The sequence below is a fragment of the Lepidochelys olivacea genome, assembly GCF_965140295.1.
Source record: "Lepidochelys olivacea isolate rLepOli2 genome assembly, chromosome: 3".
Classification (NCBI taxonomy): Eukaryota; Metazoa; Chordata; order Testudines; family Cheloniidae; genus Lepidochelys; species Lepidochelys olivacea.
The window spans coordinates 103676767-103694931 of record NC_140413.1 but is presented as its reverse complement, the minus strand read 5'-3'; the positions used below and the strand labels follow the sequence as shown (position 1 = coordinate 103694931).

Sequence of the window (18165 nt, the reverse complement as noted above, 5' to 3'; positions counted from 1 at the left end):
CTCCGCTTGCTGATAGGGTACATGGTAATGCATATTTTTCACGGTACAGAAACAAGTCAAATCAGATCCAATTTAGCCTGCTCCTATGGAGTCCAGAGGGTTATGCCTTCAAACACATTTGACTAATTCTAATTCTTCTAATATAGTCTCTAACAAATAGCACTTGTTTTCTTTAACAATCCTTGACACAGCTGTGTGGTTTTGTTTTGTCCAGCAAATTGCCCATCACATTTTAATTTTCTTCTAGAGAAGCACAGTTTGTTTCTGTAAATCTTTGTTAGAGTGATTATCCGGGCAAGAGGAAAAAGCGATAAGTATGTTCAGTTTCTATAATTCTGTGATGTCTTGGGAAATGACAGTTAGAAAGTCTGCTGGCTTCATATGTTTTGTGACATCTTCTTCATCTGCAGCACCACATTTTGTTCTTTAAAAAAGAAAACAAAGAAAAGAAAAGAAAATGAAATCATCCAGTTGAATCTAAAATATTATGGCCAACAGTCTCTGGTCTGTCTGGACTGGGCTTTGTGAGGGAGTGGGAGAGAGCTGATGGAGGACAGAGACATCTTTTATGCAACCCTGACCCCAGCCTTGTGTTCCTCCAATCCTGAGGCTATCCAGAGGCTAGTCTAGCCCCTGGCATAAATTAGAATAGCCGCAAGGTTGCTGTGTCTTGCACTTGGCTACCCAAGGCCCCCTCAGAGACTGCTCTGACAGCTGAGGATCACCCAAACGTAAGAATGCCCTGGCAACAGCCCAACCCCTCCAGCTACCTGTATTAAGGTGGTTTCCCTTTAAAAATATGATTAGTCTTGTAACTTTCAGACAGCTGTATGTATGTGGTTGCTCTAGCTACTCTTTGCTTTCTTGCCCCTGGTGGCTTGTAGGAGGAGATCGGAGGCAACTGACAGAGGAGAGCAGCTCCCCATTTTCACTTGCTCACATTAGTCCATGCAGGGGTAAAGGCTACATTGCATCTGGCTTCTCTGCAGCACTTTCTCCTCCTTTTTAGAGCTTGGGCTGGGAGCCACTGAGTGACACCTGGCCCATGGTGACATTCAAGGAAAGTGGGACTCATTATGGACTCCATTATGGCATGGAGAGTCCTGGCATCTCCTTTTACCTGCTCAGGTGACCAAAGGAATGTCATGAGAGGAGAAAGATGTGGCTCTCAAATAGGTAACACAGTTCAACCTACCTTCACCACATACCACCACACCATTACCACCACATGGCGCACAGCCTGGACGAGATCAGCTCATGGATGAAGAACTGCTGGCTGAAGCTGAACTCGAACAAGACAGAGCTTATGCGAGTGGGCAGAGGAAAGCATCAGTCTCCTTTGGCTGAAAGGTACACACCCACAATCGGTCAGTTCAGTCTGTAGCATAGGAGTGCTCCTTCATCACTGTTGCTAAGTTCTCACATAGCAGCATTTGCAAGTAATGCTTTTCTCTGTCTCCAGTTGGTTAGGAGAGACCCATGCTATATTGGTGGATGGTGACCTGACCTCAGTTATTTACACTTTTATCACCTCTCATCTGGATTAAACCAATGTGATATACCTGAGCATGAAGCCTTCAGTGCTTAGGAAACTTCAACTAGTACAGAACACTGCAGCACGTCTCCTCAGCAAAACACATCAAACCTCTTCTCCATTCTCTATACCCACTTTCCAGAGAATTTTGAATCAAGTTCAAGGTCTTGGCCATTATCTTCAAGGGACCCAATGTCCTGGGAACCACATGTATAAAAGATCCCCTAAAGCTCCGGGATGAAGACTGTGGTCAACAACTTGGTTCCTCTGGCACAATGGAACTCTTTACAGTATGGGTAAAGCCATGTGTGTGTGAGACAGAACTTCCTTGTGGGCTACTGAGATTGTGAAATGAATTCCCACTGGAACAAAGGACCATCACAAACCTCAAATTTCAAAACACTCCACTCACACAATTGTACTGCTGGGGAGAGGAGGAGAGAACGAACACATAACAAATGTTAGCCACGTTGCGTAAGGCACTCCTAGAAGGTGCTCGGATACTGTAATAATAAATGTGGTGTAAGGACTCATAAAGAATAGTTGATAATGCTGCGTGTAAATTACTGACCAACAATAACATTCACCTTTTAAGTAGCTAACTGTTGATCCTTTTCAAACTGGGAACATAAGTATTAGGCAGTATATGAACTTTGCCATTCATTTGGCTGGCAGTCTGAAGAATGCCTGTGTTATTTAAGAGACATCTTTGAAAAGTTATTTAAGCTGACACCTTTGAAAACAATTCTATTTAATGAGTCAATTCAAACTGTCTGTCATAGATTTCTCTGTTGTTCTTCCCAAGATTTTAATTATATGGGATATTTGCACGGAGACAGATGGTTTTGGCTTCTGAGTTCATCTGCTTCTCTGCTTAGCCCCTAATTGAACTCCTAATTACAACTTCTATTCAGTGGTGGGCAGCCATGAAACTGACAAGAAGCATGTCAATTTCACTCAGCAGTTGCTGTCTGTGGGAGTATATATAGTTTCAGAAACACCACCTGTTAGTGTAAACAGGTGTTTAACTCTGGAGGTCTCTGGTGTCAGCCAAGTTGGTGACTATCACATCACTAATTATAGTGTCATGTGGTTAATGAGCAGCAGGGGCCAATGAAGTGTCTTGTCTTCACACATCCTTCGTGATAAAGTCAAGGGGGAAAGAGAAATGCAGGCAGCGTATGACAGATAAGCAGAATTTGTTCTAAAAAGAATGTCCAGTAACATGTTCCTCAAGAGGACAGCAGGGCTCTAAAACATAAAGGTGATCCTTAGTGGGTGTGATGAAGAGACCTGATTATCTACTGCCTTCTGACCATTTTATACTGCTGTTACTCCTTTTCGCTTGCATAAAACTGATATGATGCAGTGGAGGTTCAGTTGCAAAAGCTACAGCAAATGAGACTGTCACTAGGGACTGAAGGTTAAGAGGATATTTGATGGGCACATGTAGCAGGTGGCTTTTAAACCTCACCTACACTTTTCTGTACCCACAAAGTTTCAGGTGAAAGAAAGGAAGGCCAGGCTTTGGCTAGTCTAAAAGGAGGTCTGGGGAAAGTAAAGTAAAGCAAAGCTGTGTAATTGTGTAGATGCTTTCGGTTAGATTCTGGCCCAGATCTTCAGTAGCTTAGCTCTGTTTAAATCAATGGAGGCATACTGGCCCTTTAACACAGGCTGCCTGTCCAATATTACCCTTGTTTTGGCAGCAAGGCCATCTGAGACTTCTGGTCTACCACAAGGCATGCTAGGAAAGAAGTCAAACTATACAAACAGCCTCCTTCCCTCAGACCAAAGAAGTGGAGCTGCTTGGAGGTGTCTCCAGCAAAGGCGCTATGGAAGAAGCCTTAGAAAGAGCTGGGTGATCAAGAAGAGGAAACCCAGGAGAGGGGCTAGTTGATTTTCTCTTGGGACTTTGTTGTCCTGTAGTTTGTTAGGACATGGGGAGAAGATTGAGAACAAGGTGGAGGAAGAGGCCTTGGGGGAAAAAGCAGCATGTGCTTGAGGCCCAGACTGGGTGCCTGCTCCTTCCAGGGGTCCAAGAGCCAGAGCGTCCCCTTCAACACCCCACCATGCCAATGTGGGACACGGACCCAAATGAGAAATCTGTGCCCCTCAACAGACTGAGGGGAAACTTTATTTAGTTACACTGAACTTTCGTCACCCTAGAAGAGGTGGGATGTTAGTACATGCAGAGGGCTGAACCACCTTACCAAGAGAAGGAAACTGAGGCAGCAGCTGTCTTACCATGACAGTCAGGTCAGCCACTGTTACAAGGACCTACACCTGTTGAGCAGTATTTAAAACTCAGGTCCTGCATCTTTGAATATATTGCATTCAGAAGGCTTCAGAGGTTAACAGCTACCCAAATAAAATGTTGGCTATCCAGTAGCCCTGAGGTTTACTGTCCATAAATCTCTGCAGCCTTAACAGGAATTCCTGAGGGGGCAAAGGCAGTGGAATGCACTGTACCTTCAGATGGAAAATTAATAGCATTCATTCCTTTTATAGATAATGCTGCTATATAGGAAGTTCCAAAGTACACTGTGTCTTCGTTGATTACATTTCCTGTGTAAGCAAAATGCTCATAAAATTACCTAACACCATTTTTCTTCCTATTTGTTTGTTGGCACTAGCAGCAGGTCATATGGATGCCTGGAGCATTAGAGCAGTAAGCTCTCCTTTGCCTTCCTTCCGTTTCTTGCTCAGCCTAATAGCAACAAAAATGCTATGAGGGCAAAGAAAGGGAATTGAGGGAGAAGGATGAGGCAAGCAGCCCTATCATAGATGCTACATCACCCTGGCTTGCTTCTCTTTCTGCCTCCACGTAGACCCATCGCATAACTGAATGCTCAGCCAAAGCCACAGGTGTGAGCTCCCTTGCTTCCCCCTGGAGTCAATCCTGGAACACTCCTTGCCTTCACTCTATGCAGCCACATGCTCAACGGTCAACCTGCTCTTCATCTCGACCCCTACCTATTAGACCTGCAGCACTGAAGCTGTGCTTCCTGTTGTGGTGGGTGGGAGGCTTGAATTCTAATAAATCAGGCAACACTTCCCTGTTCACTTATGATTGTGTGTCTAAAAGTACTTAGTTAGACTTGGAAAGCGTAAACCATTCTGTGTCTTTGTCAGCTTCAAAAGTCAAAATCAAAAGCTGAAAGGCATCTGCTAGGGAAAATTCAAGTGGAAACCGTCAAGAAATGGGAACAGGAGATATATGATGAGACTGGACAGCTCTTGAAAGACTCTGAGAGGACCTTTGACTTTCACTGGCATTAAGCAGGCCCTTGTTAACTATTTATAAGGATGCCTTTCTGTCACAAGCCCTGGTTCCACTCTAATCTATGGTCTGGCTCTGGAATCATCTGAGAATAGTTTCCAGAAGAATCCTCTGCCTGTTAGAACAAAATAAAATAGCTAAACATAAACACACATGCTGCATCCCCTTATGTCCCAAGAACTAGAGAGAGTGTTTAGGTTGTCTTGAAGGATCAGCAACAATCCCCATGCAAACCACATGCCGTGGGAAGACAACTCTCTCTCCCTTCAGTTGAAGGTTTTCTTTGCAATGCACTTTATCTTATTTTTGGCAATGATCAGCATTTTTGTTCCATGCATGTGTAATGCTTGCTACAGACAATTTGCAAACACCCAGGGCAGAAAAAAGGAGGCGGTAGAGGATTTTTACATTATCATAAGCCACTGAAAAAACAAAACAAGCTTTTTCGTCTGCACAGTGCAAATGTTTGTGCAAAATAATTAGCCAAAAATGATCTGTTAACTCAAGACTGTGCGAACTTTTCTTTTTTCAGCATCGTGCGACAGCTCTTATCTGTTCACCGATGGGCATGTTTTCCTCAGCATGTGTGAGTGTTTTGGCCATGAGGAAGGCTGAATTGCTATTTTGCATGGTTGGATTTTGAAACGGAAATGTGCACAATGTGACGTGGCATGAAAGAAACTGCACGGAAATGTGGCTGCACTTTGATTAATAGGTTTTTCATATGGTGGGTACTTTATGAACATTACCACAGTCCTACTTTTTTGTAAATTCAAATGATCATGGCTGCATGTATTATACCCTTTGGCATATACTGGCAGAGCTACTGATGCCACTTCATTCCAGATGGGCCATGTTTCTGCAGGGGAGACTGCTAGCAGTAATGTTTCAAACTGAAGCAGCACCTCTGACTGACAGGCAGTACAGTGTGTACTGTATTTATCTGATTGTTTCTACTTGGAATCTGGGCAGACAAGACTACAGCTGCATACCAACAGCAATCATCATCTGTCCAGCAATTGGCGGAGTGGAACTCACAATCTTTGGTGTCAAAGACACAGGCTTCTTGAGCTGCCCCATAGGTTAAGCCAGAGGATAGTACACCACGGGATACTCTATGCAGAAGAAGGCACTGTTGAGCTCACGCAAGCCAATATAAGACATTATAATACCCACAATTTCATTAAAAGCAGTGCATTTATTTAAATAAAGAGTTGGTGTCTCTCAGGTCTTAAATTACACTAAAAACCCCACCAGAATTCCATGAATCAGAGAAAGTAAAAGGATAGGAGTCTAAATGTTGTAAAGGGGGACAACAACGAGATTGTGCATCTGTTATACAGAATTTGAGGATTTGTACTTTGGAAGATATTGAATGTTTTAAAGGTTATATGTAAAAGGGAAAGTCACTAGAGGACAAGGTGTTATGAGGAGGTCTGACCCAAGGACCTCATGATGCCAACTGGCAGAGGGCACAGGGATACACAAGAGTAACAGGGATCCCCTGGGTCTGGCATCTATCTGCTAGTCTGTCAAAGAATGTTGTGTAATGTCTCAAACAAAAGCCTGTGTTACACGGGTCATCATACTCATTGTGAAATGTATGTATGGGAACTATATGAAGAGTTATGTGTGTGTATATATGTATATATATATATACACACACACACACACACACTAAAAATTAATGTTCTCTAGGTCTGTGTTAAGGCAAGTCACTGAAGGGTGATCCACATCACCAGTCAGGCAGGGCCAAAGAGGCACTTATCTCACTCTGGCTGGGCAAATGCAAATTAAGTATTGCATGGTTCACAATGGCTGCCTATTTATAGTCTGAGCAAAATGCTAACCAATAGATAACCCCTGCTGGTTTTGTTTTTTCCTCTAGCCATGGCTATCTTGTTTTAGGAGTAAGAAAATGAACTTTTGAAACTATACCTAGGGTGCAGAAGAACTCCCAGGTATACCTTCAGTCTGTGAGGACAAGCCACCTGATCTTATGAGAAGGTGTCATAAATATAAAGGGAAGGGTAAACCCCTTTAAAATCCCTCCTGGCCAGAGGAAAAATCCTCTCACCTATAAAGGGTTAAGAAGCTAGGATAACCTCGCTGGCACCTGACCAAAATGACCAATGAGGAGACAAGATACTTTCAAAAGCTGGGGGGAGGGAAAAACAGAGGGTCTGTCTGTGTGATGCTTTTGCCGGGGACAGAACAGGAATGGAGTCTTAGAATTTAGTAAGTAATCTAGCTAGCTTTGCGTTAGATTATGATTTCTTTAAATGGCTGAGAAATTAAGCTGTGCTGAATAGAATGGATATTCCTGTCTGTGTCTCTTTTTGTAACTTAAGGTTTTACCAAGAGGGATTCTCTATGTTTTGAATCTAATTACCCTGTAAGGTATTTACCATCCTGATTTTACAGAGGTGATTCTTTTTATTATTACTTCTTTTTTACTGTTTCTTCTATTAAAATTCTTCTTGTAAGACCTGAATGCTTTTTTCATTGTTCTTAAAATCCAAGGGTTTGGGTCTGTGGTCACCTATGCAAATTGGTGAGGATTTTTATCAAACCTCCCCCAGGAAGTGGGGTGCAAGGGTTGGGAGGATTTTGAGGGGAAAGACGTTTCCAAACAACGCTTTCCTAATAAAATAAACCCAGATAAACATTTGGTGGTGGCAGTGGAAGTCCAAGGGCAAAGGGTAAAATAGTTTGTACCTTGGGGAAGTTTTAACCTAAGCTGGTAAAAGTAAGTTTAGGAGGTTTTCATGCAGGTCCCCACATCTGTACCCTAGAGTTCAGAGTGGGGAAGGAACCTTGACAGAAGGGTTCTCAGCCAAGGGTTCTGATTGAGAATGCAGGGGAAAGGAGTTGGGGTAAGCTATCTTGTAGGAGACGGGGGGAATGTCTTGTGAGTTAAGTTAATGCTCTAGAAAAAGCGTGTTATGATTTTATTTTGTATGTAACCATTTGTTTCTACCATTCTTGCTGTCTATCACTTGAATCCCTGTTCTTTGATGATGAACTTATTCTTGTTTTCACTCTTTCTGTGTGCAGATATGTCTAAGTGATGTGTGTAGTGCAGAGTGGAGATCCTGAGTGGAATGCTGCAAGCCGGCTTGCACTGTTCCTTTGGGAGCAGTGAATCTGGGAGCTTTGTGAGAGGTCAGTGGAACAGGGGCTGAACACTCCTGAGGGTGGCTTGGCAGACTCGGGAGTTGGTGCGGGCCTATTGCTAATCTGCACGGAGCGTGCGAGGCCTGTGGACTCCTGAAAAGCTGCACTTGTGCTGCCAGTGGCTGGTGGTTTCAGGCAGCTGATCCACAGCAGGCACAGACAGGACTTCCTCAAGGGGCAGAAGGGAACCCCAGAAGGCAGGTGGTGGCGAGGTGCCTCACAACCTGGGGTACCCTGGGAAGCGTCACAGTGGTGTAGTCAGCAGGACATACGCCCAGTTTGCTGGTTAGCTAAGCATCGCGCTCCAGGCACTTAATTAGCAAATACTTTAGACACTAAGAGATTCACAAATGAGAAGGTTGGGAACAGGTACAGGAAAGGTCATCGTTTATTGTTTTCTGTTTATTTTGAGTAGGGAATAGAGCAGCAGAAAAGGCAGGATGAGCAAAGAACCGTATGCTAAATATACCAGAAAGTAGTTGGAAGAGTTGTGTACAGAGTGCTGCTTGTTTGCCACCAGAACAAGTGTGGAGGGGTTGAAAGCCCTGGCTGTGGCATAGGACAAGCAACATGAAGGGCAGCCAGATTTCCTGAGTGTGCCTACAGACTTGGAAAACCAGCCTGACCCAATTCTTGGTAAGACAGCCATGAAACTCATACTGGCTGAGATAGAGGTCCAGAAGATGGCAACAGCAGAAATACAGAACAGGAGCAGGAGGCAGAGAAGCAAAAGTGGGAGGCAGAGGAAGCAGCCCTGGAAGTGGTCCACCAAGAGCACTGGAGCTAGAAGACAAAAAAGCATGAAACCCAAGAAGCAGAAGCCCTAGAAAAAGCATAAGAGAGATTGCAAGCCCTGAGCAGACGTGCCAAACCTGCGGGAAAAAAGCAAAAATTGGGCTTGTTTTTGGCTTAATTGGCTTGTGAGTTGCGTGTTGGCTAGTTTTTGGCTTGTAGTTTTTTGCTTGTTTGGCTTGTAGCTTGTTGTTTGTTGTTGCTTGCTTCTTTTTTTTTGGTTGGCTCCTGCAAGCTGGGGCAAGGGGCAAGCAGGGGCAAGGCGGGGAGAGAGTTGGGGTGCACAGCGGGCCCACCACAGTCCCAGACTGCACGCCGGGGGGATCTAGGCACATAGACTGTTGGGGTTCTTAGGGATCGGCTTGTTTTGGCCTTGTTCTGAAATGGGATTAGCTTCATTTTTGGCTTATTGTGAAAGTCGGGGTGCTTATTTACCGCATGAAAGTTGGCAACTGTGGCCCTGAGCATGCTGGCCTTACAAAAACTGATCTCTCAGCCTGTGAGTAATCCCTGCCAGGAAGGGATGGGCCAAGCTGGGCCCAAGCTTCGGAGAGCCTGATTGCACTGAAGAATATCTAACTGCCTTCGAAAGAATATGCAGGGTACATAAAATCCCTGATGGCTAGAGAATGACTGTCCTAATTCCCAAACAGACTGGAGAAGTTTTGCAAGTATTTAATGATGTGGATGTCAGTGAAGTTATGAAATACATTTAATTGCAGGAGTCTGTGTTAAAAAGATTACTCCAGAGGCATATCGTCTCTAATTCAGAAACCTCAAAAAGGTTGTTAAGTGAAGTCCTGGGGGGTATGTGCACAAAATGTTGGATTATTTGAGCAAATGTATAAAGAGTAAAGGGGGTAAAGACAAGCTGGTCGGTCTGTTTTCTCAGGCGTAGTTCTTTGAGGTTTGCTCTCAGGAAGTGCGAGCGGCTGTGTGGGAGCAGTGGAAGTTCCATCAGTGGAAGCAGCTGCGGCAGCAGCTGACTTGTACCTGACAAGTGAGACTATTTAGGGAGCACAAGTCCCAAAGGGCAGGGCACAATCCTGGCATAAAAGAGAGTTCATTCCAGGGAAAAAGGAGGGAGGAGAGGGAACTAAATCCACACCACCCCAGTTTCAATCACCTTCTCATAACCCTAATGACTGGACCCCAGACCAAGAGGAAGGCCCAAGAAAGTGTTACTTATGTGGGTCACTTGATCAAATGAAAAGGCAATGCCCTAAGTGTGGGGGTCCAAGTTCAGTCTTCTATCAGTTCAGATGAATGAAGCTACCCTTGAGTCAGAGGCTTCAATGGTGGCAGAGGAGGTTCTGGTTAACTTTGTCGGGTCTGACAGGTTTCAGAGTAGCAGACATGTTAGTCTGTATCCATAAAAAGAACCGGAGTACTTGTGGCACCTTAGAGACTAACAAATTTATTAGAGCATAAGCTTTCATGAGCATCCGATGAAGTGAGCTGCACCTCACTCTAAGGTGCCACAATTACTCCTTTTGTCAGGTCTGTCCACCTGGCAGTAGGTAAATAGTTTATGAAACAAGCCAAGATAATGGTACAGTGTGCCAGGGGTGGCGAGACACTGGTGCTCAGATTTCCCTGCTCAGGAGGGATGTGATTCGGGATAATGCTATGCTCCCTGGAAGGAGGTGAAACTTCTAGCTTTAGGACAGTATAAAACCACAGTACTTTTGATTAGCATTGAACTGAAGTGGGAAGGTTTAAGGAGTACTTAAGAATTTACCACCTAATGTGTTGGCTGGGAAGGGACATACTAGTGCTGCCCAAAGCAGTTAATATTGAGGCCTGTAGTAAAAGGGAATACCTCCCTGAGTTCACAGAGATAACCTCAGAGGAGGGAAAGGCAGCTGAGAGGGAAGGAGAAGCCCCTGTCCCCTTATCAGCAGGGAACGTCCAAAGGAAGGGGGAGGAGGAATCTTTGACCCTGCCAATGACAGCAAACAGAGTTTGCTGCAGAGCAAAATGCTGACAGTATTCTAGAGAGTATTAGCGAAGCCGTCCACAGTAAGAATCCAGACAGAGAAAGCCAGGGGCAGGTTCTTATAGAGGAGGGTAGGCTGTACTGGGAGGCCCCGGTGAGGAAAAATAGAAGGTCTGGGAAACCCTACAAATAATTGATTGGGCCCAATAAAGAACATTTTTTATTGGCCCAATATTCAAAGAGAGGTAAAGGATCAACGCAGGCCTTGTGACTTATATTAGAAGTGGAAAAGGCCTGTCGGGTATCTCCAGGAGGCACAATGAGGGCAGTCAGAGACCCTGTCTGTGAACCCTGGTGTGCTTAAGCCACACAGAAAGTATTGACTCAAGTATCTCATTGGTTCCTTTTGAAAGGCAGATGCCTCGGAGAATGCCTGTGGAAGCTGAATCCAGGTCAGTGCAGCAATCGGCATGGAAGGAGTTAATGGCTGATAAGTCTCTGTATCTCCTACATGTCAATGAGGTGTGAGAGCCCAATAGTGTACTCTCATCTCACAAATGGGTGGTTGGGATTCCTGATTACCAGCAAGTTCTTTGGGGAGGTCACATGCAGAGGCCCCCTGGCCTGGAGAAATATTTTCCTGTGATATGTGACATAACACCCCTTTCACTGTAGGTGTGCCGGTGCACATGCTATTGCCATGTTTGTGTTCCCATTGAACTAGCTCAGTTTTAACTTCCTGGAGCCCAGTTTGGTGCATCATCTGGAACAGATCTTTTATTAACCCACTGCTAGATGTCTAGGTTTAGCGGCCCTCACTGAGGCTTCCCATTGATATTCCATGATCATATATGAGATGGAATTTGGCCAGTTGTGTGCAAAGATTTTATATTCATTATTCTAAGAAATGTCTCCTGAATTTTGTTTGTTTTAAAGCAGCTGCTCAAAGTCTGAACTCCAAACTTCAGGTTTTATAGTTTAGAGGTGATTAATGGAATAAGTCACCTGGTATTGTTTCCCCACCAAATATATGAATGTAGTTATAACCTTGTGCAAATGCTTACGGAAAGAGAACTTAAAATCCAGGAGTGTTTGAGTGTGTGTGTGTAAAATTTGCTTTCTGCTGCCATTAGTGCTAATTAAATAGTGGTGTGAATGTTTGCAGGAAGGGAGCACAAGGGATGTGAGAATATTCATGGAACTTTTTATTTAGTGTTCACACAGTTCTTACTGTGTGTAATGGCAAATATACATTGGGAGTTTGTAGGTTTATCGTGTACTGGGGGGCAGTGAACTGGCCGTTGTGTAGATAAATATCAAATGGCTGGCTACACCTTTGGATCTAATTATTTTGCTACAGGTGTGTGAATACACTCTCCACTCTAACTCCAGCAGTTCTACCACTCTGGTAGATTTGGGATGAAGACTACAAAATCTGGTTGAATGAAGGAATGCTGCAGTCACCATTTAAGTGTTGTGAGAAATGGGTTAACGTTGAAGTTAGACTTCAATATGAGCATTAAAAAACACGGGGAATGTAGCAATAGTGTCTGATCCAAGCTGGCCATGGTGTAGACTAGTACTGCACTGAAGTTTATTGACCTGACCTTGTTTTACAAGTGTGCTGACTTTTGCGCTAGAACCATGATCTTCTATCAGCCAGCTCATGGGACATCTGTTTGATCAGAAAATGGGCACTGACATGTCAGCTGACTCAGATTGGCTTGTGCCTCACACACCCCTTGTTACTCTGACAAATCACTAGGTCTGATTGAGATGGGCTGTCCAAAATAGCTTTTACAAAACCTTGGCTCTAGGCCCTGCTGGTGTCCGTGATAATGAGGAACACTGATGCATATACCTGTTACGCATTCCCTTGTCTATTTAACCTATTGGGAAGGAACACTAGTGTAATCTGAAGCAATACAGCATAGCCTATGTTATTTTAAAAAATAGATCACCTAATTCTCTTTGTATTTGATTTTATTTGTGTTTTGCCAGTGTTACTGTCTGGCCCTTGAGCAATGGTATGTAGCAACTCCAAGAGGAATTCTAAGGATCCACCAACCTTTCAAGAAGTCCCTTCCCTTATTCCTCTAATTCCTCTCTTTTTAAATTGCAGTGAATGCAGCACTCAACATCTGGCATGAAGGATGAATGGACGGCCTTCTCCAAGGCAGACTGGGTGACAAGAGTTGCTTGGGAAGAACTGAGTGCCTCTACTCCCACCATCTCCTCCCAGTGGCTGACAAGCCTCCTTTGCTATGGGCTGCGAGTAAGAGACCTGAAGCTATTCCAGAACTCATGCCTTGTCACTGTGGCGCTCTTGCTGCTAATCCCTACAGCTAGCTGGCTGACCTTCAGCTTTCTCATGCCGTTATCTGTTGCGTAATGAACTAGAATCAGGTAGGTAACTTTGGTTTTAACTATTACAAAAAGCAAACATGCATTTTGAAAGCAGCTGTTTGTAACAGTGCGTCAGTCCCTAATAGAGTATTCGGGGTCATTCTAGACTAGCTGGCTTGGATAAAATAAGAAATGATCCAAAACCTCAAATGGAATCTTCAGAAAAAGTGTAATTCCTATATTGATATTTGTCCTTTCTAATTTTGGCTGGGACTGGAAATGCAAGCCAGTTTTCGTAAGTTTTCCAGCTAGATCTCTAGAATGATCTGTTTCCAATATGTGCAGCCAGACATTTGATTATCTGAACCAAAGCTCTGAATCTTCTGAGGTTTGCACAGCCTGTGTAACAATGAAGGCAGAAATCTTTTTATATTACAGGATTCTTATCCTAATATATAAATATTATCTCACTGATGCTTCAAATGACGCTACTGGTTTGGAACGAAAGGTATGTGTCATTCAGATATTTTTTGCCTTCCTGTTTTGTGAGGACCATTAATTGGGAATGGATTTGCAAGAGTACTTTTATTTCATTCTTCCCTTTTGGTCTTGTCTACCCTGGGCATATTCCCTGATCACATCCACTGAGTTCCATTGACCAGTTTAATAGCACTGGGGCCAATCCCAAGAATAGCCAGCCAAAATTTCTCTTTGCCCCAGGTGGGCTTACCCCAGTTTTAAGCAGTGATAAGCTGCACCTTTGCAAATTGTGGCTTAGTGTGTCTACACATGGGGTGCCCATTTGTGGCCACCAATGCCTGTAATCAGGGCAAATCCCCAGTATAGACAAGACCTTAGTTTTTCAGGTGGGAGGGCCCCTCAGGGCATTGTTGTGCACTTGTTGATTATATGGGCATTATATTCATCAACCACCTTTCTGCTTTCTATTCTCACCCTTTTAGGCTCCAACCACTGCCTATGCCCTTCAGTAAGAAGGGTGGAATACTGCAATGTCTCATAACTATGGTTTCAGCAAGCAAGTGTGAAAATGTCATTAGAAAGACTTCTCTGCAACAAGATGGCTGCTTAGAGAACTGTGGGAGTCGGAAGGTTCCCAGAAATATTTTGTGAGCAGCGCTATGGCATAGATTTATGTAGGATAGCTCCGGTGTCTAACACACCCACCACCATCACCATGATCTGAGCCTCCTAGGCTTCCTTTGGCCGAGTTGTAGCAAAAGCTGACAACTGTGCTGTTTTGTGGAAACTTGTGAGGTTTAGAAATTTGTTTTCCTTCCATATTGGAACAAAATCAAACCCTTTAGAACATTGTCACAGAAATGGAATTGTCTCAAAATGTCTGGTTTTGGATCAAAACCTGAGCTCTTTGAGAAGTAAATTTGCATGAGTGCATGCTCTTTCTCCCTCTTTCTCGTCGAAACCCATATGTCTCTGTGAAACAGCATATTTCGCCAAAATTTCATTTAGTCAAAAATGTCCCAACCAGTTCTAGTTCTTGCTGTTCCTACGTCTGCTTTGCTGACGTAGCAAAAAAGCTCTCAGGCTATTCGTCCATGATTTAATAAATATCCACATTAGACAAAACAACTATTTATTTTGCATACAAACAAACATACAATGGCATACTTTCCTCCCCTCCCCTCCAGCCAGTACTCCCATTTCATAAAGGTGAGCAGTAAAAGCCCGCCCCAGATCATCGGAGAGTGCAACAGTGTTACACAAGCTGTTTTTTTCCAAGTTTTCTAAATGTTTTCCAACTTCTATTACATACTATTGTCTCCATGCTGTGAACTCTTGCCAAAACTCCCCCAACAGCATTCTTCACTGACTTTGCAAATCTTTTAGACCGCAAACAAACCTTTTAAAGAGTCATTGATTTCTGCAAGAAAGCATTTATGTTTATTGTATATGAAATAAAAACAACTAGAATGCACATTTTACAACTCACAGATCTCCAGTGAAAGCCATCAACAAAAACTTCTGTGACAGCTCAGAATTTTATTCTCTTCTATGCATTTAAATTTGGGAATAATACTTCTTACCTTCCCGAGCAACCGGGACACCCCTCTGTGTATAAAGCAGTTTTAGTTGCTACCAACTCAACATAACTTCACCTACACCTGGGAAGCACTGAATCTCAGCTGACTTAATTCTTTATTACTTCTCCATTTGCCAGTTGTCCCCTTGCTTTTCTATGGTATAGCTCTTCTATATTTCTGTACGGTAAGGTCACCGCTTTATACAACTAGCAACGTACTGTTCTACTGTTTGCTATTTGTCTTTTGACCCTCCTCCTATTTGTTGATGGCATTCTAAGCATAGACGTATAATCTAGTGGCTAAAGCACCAGGACTGGTGTCGCTAGATTTGGGTTCTATTCCTGACCGTGAAACAGGGTTGCTGTGTAATTTTGTGCAAGCAGGTGAGTGACGTAGGCCCGTATCTTCAAAAATTGTCTCTGATTTTGGGTTGTTTCCATTTTTGGGCCCTCCGCTTGTTCCTACTCTCACTCAGAACAGTGCAGATCCCTTGACTCCTGTGCAGTTGCTCCTGATTTACACTGGGGTTCAGGAGAATTGGGCACCCAGCCTCCGATTTCCCATTGACTTCGAGTGGAGTTCCTGGTGAGCAGAATTTCTGAAAATGTGAATTTATGTGTCTCATGTTGGGCTCCCAGGACTGAGGCATCCAAAATTAGAGGCTGCTCCTGAAAATCTTGGCCTTTCGCTCTCTCTGTGTCAGTTGTTCCAATTGTTTAATGCAAATATTTGAATGCAAATATTTGAATGGGATGCTCTGAGATCTTTGGGTGCATAAATATATCTTTGCTGCAGACAAGTGAAATGTGCTCTATAGTAATATGGGACATTCACTGACGTATTTCAAAGTAAATGTCTAAACAGTTCCACACATTATTTTTTCACACCTGTTACATGGTAGCTTAAAAAGCCCTTCTCGACATTCCTAAATGTTGAAATTCTGAGATGAACTGAACAACTCTAACCATTTAGCTCAGGGGATGCATTGACTGTTCAGAAGAAATAATACACATGTTGTAAGACAGCTGGTCTATCTGTTTTATGGCTTTTCTGAGCAAAGTTGACAAATAGATCTTATGCCTTCCCTGTCAGAGAGTGATCAATTTGCTGTCACATTCCTTTAGTAATCTTGGAATTTTGTTCCCCCACCCACGTTGATGATGGTATCACAATGTACTTCCTTGTACTGAGTAAAGGACTGCCTCCTCAGGACATGTGAATTTGCCAAATTTAGAATTGATTGTATTAAATAAGCCAAATTGACTTTTCCATGTCTATTCAGCTCTGCGTATTAAACTCAGTTGACTCTTAGGGTATATCTACACTGCAATTAGACACCCGCAGCTGGCTTGTGCCAGCTGACTTGGGCTCATGGGGCTTGAGCTGCAGGGCTGTTCAATTGCAGTGTAGACTTTGGGGAGAGGGCTGCAGCCCAAGCCCTGGGACCCTCACACCTTGCAAGGCCCTAGATCCTGGGCTCCAGCCCAAGCCTGGACGTCTACACTGCAATTAAACAGCCCTGCAGTCTGAGCCCCATGAGCACGAGTCAGCTAGCATGGCCAGTCATGGGATTTTAATTGCAGTGTAGAAATACCCTCCAACATATTGCTCCATGATCACATACCGAATGAAGAGATCGGAAGGCGTACAGAGGTGACTAATGCAGTGCAGGCGATGTATGACACAAAGCGAAGATGGGCGGGTCCTGTAGTCCGCAGACAAGACAATCGGAGGACAACCCGAATCAGGGACTGGATAGCTAGAGACTACAAGTGACCGCTGGGCAGACCAAAAACGCGCTGGCCCGACCCCGTGACAAAGCTCTTTGGCCAGAAATGGAAAGAACGTGCTCACAACAAAATAGGATGGTGTAGCATTGACTTGCATTTGTGGAAGGATGGATAAGGGCAAGGCGGACAAAGGTGACATACCCATAAATGCTGATTCCCCGCTCATTTATAGCAGCTTTACATTAGTATAACTCCATTCACTTCAGTGGTGTTACTCCTGATTTGCACTGGTGTAAGGGAGAGGACACCCAGACCCCCTAATCTCCTGTGATTTTTTTTCTTTGGATCAGAGTCTATTGCCATACACACAACAAATAACACTTTACTACCTGTCAGTAAAAGCATGTAGCCTATACTTCATTTAAATCTGTATACTGACAACATAATGTTGTCAGAGAACCAGCACAAGGGGAAATAAACAGGAAAAAGCCTGTGGAACCAATCTTTAGCTGGTGTAAATGGTCATAGCTCCATTATGGAGCTAAGTCAATTTACACGAGCTGAGGATCTGCCCCTGCATTTCTATTGCTTCCCTACCCCCCATTTATTTATGGTTCAGAGGGCTTTTAATTAGGATTTTAGAAAAATTGCCAGTTGCTTTAATGGTTTTTTATTTATCTGACTCACCAACAACCTCATCGACTGGCAGTTCTTCTTTCTGAGTGTGCATTTCATAACTCTGATATGTCAAGAGATATAAACTGCCAATTTGCTTAAGTATTTTTCCATGTTGGTGTTGACAGTTAATAAGAATTGATATATTGCTCTGCTTTCCTCCAGAGTCTACTCTCTCCTTTCATATTAATAGGGCATTCGATGTGCTCAGTGAATGGAGAATATTTCCTCTTGTGAATAATTGGTCTCTCCTTTCTGAAGCAGGCAGTGCACGTTCAAAATAGAGAGGCTGAGAGAGAAACAGCAGCAGTGTTAGGCAGCTTCCAGTGGATGCAATTGCACCCACAGAAATCAGGCCTGGATTAACCAACATGCGCTGTGTACACTTGCACAGCCCCTCCCCCCTCATCTCAAGGTTGTCCTCACCTCCCCTTTGTTATGACAGGGGGTGCCTGGGACAAATTTGAGTGAGTGGCATTGTGACCTGGCGCACGGGTTGCAGCACCACTCAGGTTTGTCCTGGCTGTCCCTCCGTCATGGTGGAGGAGCAGCGGGGCCAAACCTGAGTGATGCTGTCACCCTGTGCACCAAGTTGCAATGCCTGGAGCAGGAAGCTGGGCCCAGTCCCATGG

General features: G+C 43.9%; 1 long non-coding RNA gene across 4 annotated transcripts in view; it reads left to right on the top strand.

The window, feature by feature from the left end:
• Positions 1-17473, top strand: part of LOC311518681 — a 33130-nt gene extending 15657 nt beyond the window's left edge. For 2 of the 4 annotated variants that reach the window (XR_014711069.1, XR_014711070.1), the window contains 4 exons: positions 7872-7979; positions 12845-13128; positions 13507-13576; positions 14031-17473. This is a non-coding gene — a long non-coding RNA (uncharacterized lncRNA). The remainder of the gene's footprint in view (positions 1-7871; positions 7980-12844; positions 13129-13506; positions 13577-14030) is intronic. The other 2 variants (XR_014711067.1, XR_014711068.1) reach the window with 2 other exon arrangements.
• Positions 17474-18165: the final 692 nt, after the last annotated feature.